A 4,814-nucleotide genomic window follows, 5' to 3' on the forward strand; every position below is an offset into this window, starting at 1 on the left:
GATCGAGTCCCGCATCAGGCTCCCTGCTCAGCGAGGAGTGTGCTTCTCCCTCTGCCGGTCCACCAGTCCCCCCTGCTCGTGCTCACTCTCTCTCTGTCAAATAAATAAAATATTTTTTAAAAAGGCCTATAAAAAATCACAATTCAGTGTAACAATGCTTTAGATACCATGAATAAAATTTGGGAACCCAGCTGAACTGAGGGGACTGTGGTTAGTCTGAAGCTCACCGTGGAATAGGATGGCCCACCCACAGGTGCTAACACAACGCGCACCGTAGCTGACGTGGACGCCGGCGGCAGACCGCCTGGGTTTGCGTCTCAACCCTGCCAGTTATCAGCTTGCTGAGCTTCAGCAAATCATTTGGCCCCTTGGGGTCTTTAACTGTAAAATGAGAATTATAATAATCTGTATTTAAAGGAGCTGTGGCTTTTAAACAAACCCTGTACAAGCAAACCCTTAGTTCAGTGTTAACATTTATCATCATCATCATTATTGGTTTTCCTTCCCACAGTGTCCTGTCCTGAAGTTTCCAGTCAAGTTACACTCTTCCTTGTATGCACTTCCGTGTCAGGCACATTCAGGGTCACCAATGCTATGGGCATTTAGTAAAAGTTCTGATCAGAGCTCATAAGAATTCACCCCGCCTGGTGTGAAACATGGGCCCCCCACTGAGCAACCTAACCGTGAACAAGGAGCTCATTTCCTCCAAAAGTCTCCAGATGATTAGGGGCAAAATATCTTGCTGATTAGAACATGAGTGTTTGGCCAAGGCAGGAGTAGAGTTTTTGTTTAAAATGACATTAAAGCTGAAGTTCTATGTCGCACAAAAAGAATCCACGTAACCCAGAAAGTACAAGCTATCACTAATTTATAAAAGTCATTATCAGTTGTGATCCTTCTGCCCAGAACAAAAGCACTATGGCCTTTTGTATGAATGGTTCCAGACTCTCCTCCGTACCTGCATGTTCTGGTAAAAATACATCTTCTAGCCATCTTACTAACCCCAAACACATCTCCACTCAAACACCTCCTAGTTTGTCATTCTACTGGCCAGAGTTCAGGATGGCCACTGTGCCATATTTAACTACTGGGCCAAGTTATTATGCCTTAAAGACCCCAAGCTCTCCCTTTTGGCTCACTTCTTTTTATGAACCTGTGATGAGAACACCAAGACCACAAAGGTCGTGTGTGTGTGTATGTGTATGTGTGCATGTGCGTGTGTGTGTGTGTGTGTTCTATCTATAACTAAATCGATAAATTAAGCCAGAACAGGCTCTACAGACATAGCCATCTTTCATCCAGAAAACCTCACTTAAAGATCTCTGGATTTAAGTATTTTCTCCTTGTTCTTCTATCGATCTTTTAACACAGAGTTCCCAGGGTGGATGAAACGCTTACTCAGTTATTAGGAAACAGTACCATCTCCTGTCGCTCTCTTGAGTAGCCCTTGCTTGGTTGGCGACCCCTGAGAAAGACACCCAATCAGCATGGCAGAAACCCAGCATTCCAGCAGCACCAAATTCTCACCTCTTACCTCTAAACAGTTTGTGCAAAAAAACTGCATAAAAATGAAGTTGTGCCATGCCTCTCACCTTATTATCTATGTTAATGAATGATCAATAACTCAATCCTATTTTATACTGATATATATTTAAACACACATCTATTTCCTCACTTTTAATTTTTTACTTAACGATTTTGTCCAATGAACACGACCATAATTGAAGGAGCCAATCCTCTACCACTGGAAATTTAAATTGTTACATTGTTTCCAATCTCTGACTTGTAAAAACAATGTTTCAGTGAAAATCCCTGTTCATGCATCTTTGTGATTGTGCCCAATTATACCCAATGAATATATTCTTCACTGACCACAGCAAATAGACACAGGATCCTCCATGCTTCCTACCAAAGCTTGACTTTCCCTGGTCTGTATCCAGGCAGCTAGAAGCAGCTCATAACCACTTCGATTTAGATGAAACCACATGCAAATGGCCTGAGCAGCTTGGAGCTCCAAATGGAATTAATTGGTCCCTCAGGTAACTAATCTTGAAGTTCTGATGGGCACTCCGGAGCAGAGAGACCCGCAGCCCTGAATTTAGTTATCAGAGTCAGGCCTGACAATATGAAGCACAATCAACAAGCAGAGAGGCAAAAACCTAATTGGAGCTAATTTAATACACCTGCCGAAGCTCCCACTGTCCAGGCTGCTGGGTTTGGGGCAGGTGGTTGGGGTAATAATTCCCAGACCTCGGAATCGCACTGGGCCTGGTTGGGAGGTTTTGGGGGTTGTTTTAGAAAGTTCTTCAGGATGTTCTTGTAGCCACAAACGAAAGGCATTCTCCTTTCCAAATCTGTAAGACCTCCCTCCTAAGTGCAGATGACTCAGGGGGTAATCTTATATACTAAAATCTCCTTTGAATGGGACACCACGGAACCAGGGCTTCCCAAATGAAAGAAACATTGCCAGGGATACTGTGTTTGAAACAGAAAACACATTTTATAAGTAATAATAATGATAATCATTACCATCCCGTTCTTTAAAATAATGATCTTTCAAAACTCATATGAGAGAAAAGAATTCAGTCAAACGGGGCCACGGGACTTCCACATAACTAGGGAATGCATGAGGAGAGTGGGCACAGGAGTGGAATTTCCAAGGATTTGGGCAACAGCTACATCCTCTACAACCCTTAGAATGATTCAAAATTTTAAAAATCTTACAGGTTCCCGCTGGTGTTCCTGTGTATTCATTATTACCTCTTTCCTTTTTTTTTCATTCCTTTTTATCTAAGGAACTACCTAGTCCTCCGCTGACAGAAAGATCAATTACTCTGTCTCCCTCACCATAATCAAAGGCTGTCCCCTCGATCATGACCCAGGTACCAAAGTACCCCTCCTGGAAATAATGACTGGCCCAGGGGGTGGGCTCATGACTCAAGCAGAGCCAATGATGATTCATTGAACACTGATAGGGACTGCGAGGGAACCTCTCTCCTTCAGAGATCATGAACCCATGGGCCATGTGGAGTATAGCTGCTAGGGCACATCTTAGCTATTTCATGGAAACAACCTTCCAGGACAATCATGTTCTCTTCTTTAATAGACTTTGTGGTAAATTTATATGCCTTGCAACTAAGAAAATTATCATCCCCAAATCCTAGGATCATTTGATTTCTGCAAGAGGTCATCTGCCTCTAAAGAAAAGATGAATGTGAAACTGGAAATTCCATTATAATTTGCTTACAAGTTGGATATAAGATGGAAATTTGGTTCCGGTTTAATTGATACATTCAGGATTACTTGTGTTAATGAATACATTTGATCTCATATTACATTTCTCCTTGGCACAGCATTGACCAAGGAGAATAATCAAATGTTTCTTTCCTTGTGTACTCATTCATTCATACAAATTACTACCTGACAACTTTTTCCATTTTCCTCAAATTCATTTAACATACCTGCTTGGTCACATCATTTTTATTTAAAAATAAATTCCAAGTGTTGTTCTTGTACTGAATATTTGTTTAAATAATTGTGATAGAGAAAGAGGAAAGAAGAGTCGTAACTTCATGGGTACAGAGTTTCACTGCAAGATGAAAAGTCATGGAGACGTGTTTCGCAATACTATACTCCACACCGCTGAACATGGTAAAGATGGTAAATTTTATGTGTTTTTGTCACGATAAAAATCATAATAGCATAAGATATTAAAATGTGTTTTAATATTTTATAATGTTGTGGGCTGCATCCATCTGAGAAAGAAAGATGCCTTCCTGGGAAAACTTACTGGAAAGTGCTTGGGAGGGGAGCCAAACCCCCAGGACCCTAGTGTTGGCTTGGCACCAATCCTTCCCAAAATGAAAAGAGCTCTTTTGTGTAATAGAAGACAGAGGAGTTGGAGCTCCTAGAAGAAACCCAGGACAGAAGGACAAAACACAATAAAATGTCCAGATGTTGTTGAGGGTGTGATGTGACCCTTCCCCGTGACCACATGAAATGCTAGTGCTGGTAAATTCTTTGGGGAGGAATTCACAAAGGCATGTTGTTCCATTTCATTACACATCTGGGTCAGTGCTACAGCTCAGAGGAGCACTGAGAGTTGCTGCTGAAAAGCAGGGTTGAAGAAGTCCCAACTGGCTTCTGGATTAAAAATGGTTTCCAAGGCACTTTCCCTTTCATGATCTGATTAGTCTCCACAGTAACTTATAAACATAGTATTAGCATTAACTGCATTTTACAGGCAATGAAACAAAGGCCCAGGGACGCCAGGCGCGTTGCTCAGAGTCATGCCGTCAGTAAGGGATGAGCCCAGTCCTGTGATGAAGACCCCATCTTCTTCTCACGCACATTTGCACAGCGTCCTCCGCCCACGCTGGGCAAGCCCACAGACCCGCGGTCTTCAAAGCCTGTACCGTAGTGTCAGCTCAGTCATGGGTCCACACCTAATCTCCAGTGTGCAAACTTTGGAGAGTAACACAGAGATTCTCTGAGACGGGGCTCTTTCGGTGCGGGGACCATGATTCTATCCATCATGAAATCCCCAATGCTAGGCTCTTTGTAGATGACAGGGAAGGATTTAGAATAGGACGAACTCGGTTGACAAGGCAGCGTCAGAGTTTGAGAGGACTGACTGCAATTTTGAAAGAAGTTCTATGTGGGTGAAATGCTATCAAATAGCATTATGTGCTACAGAGCAATCATTCATGAAAGGGAGTCAATCCATGGAGCAAACTTCCTTGTTGTCTTATTTTGAGAAACTGCCATGGCCACGCCAGCCTGCAGCGGCAGCTACTCTAATCAGCCAGCCATCA

Source organism: Ailuropoda melanoleuca, chromosome 8 (genome assembly GCF_002007445.2).
Source record: "Ailuropoda melanoleuca isolate Jingjing chromosome 8, ASM200744v2, whole genome shotgun sequence".
Lineage (NCBI taxonomy): Eukaryota > Metazoa > Chordata > Mammalia > Carnivora > Ursidae > Ailuropoda > Ailuropoda melanoleuca.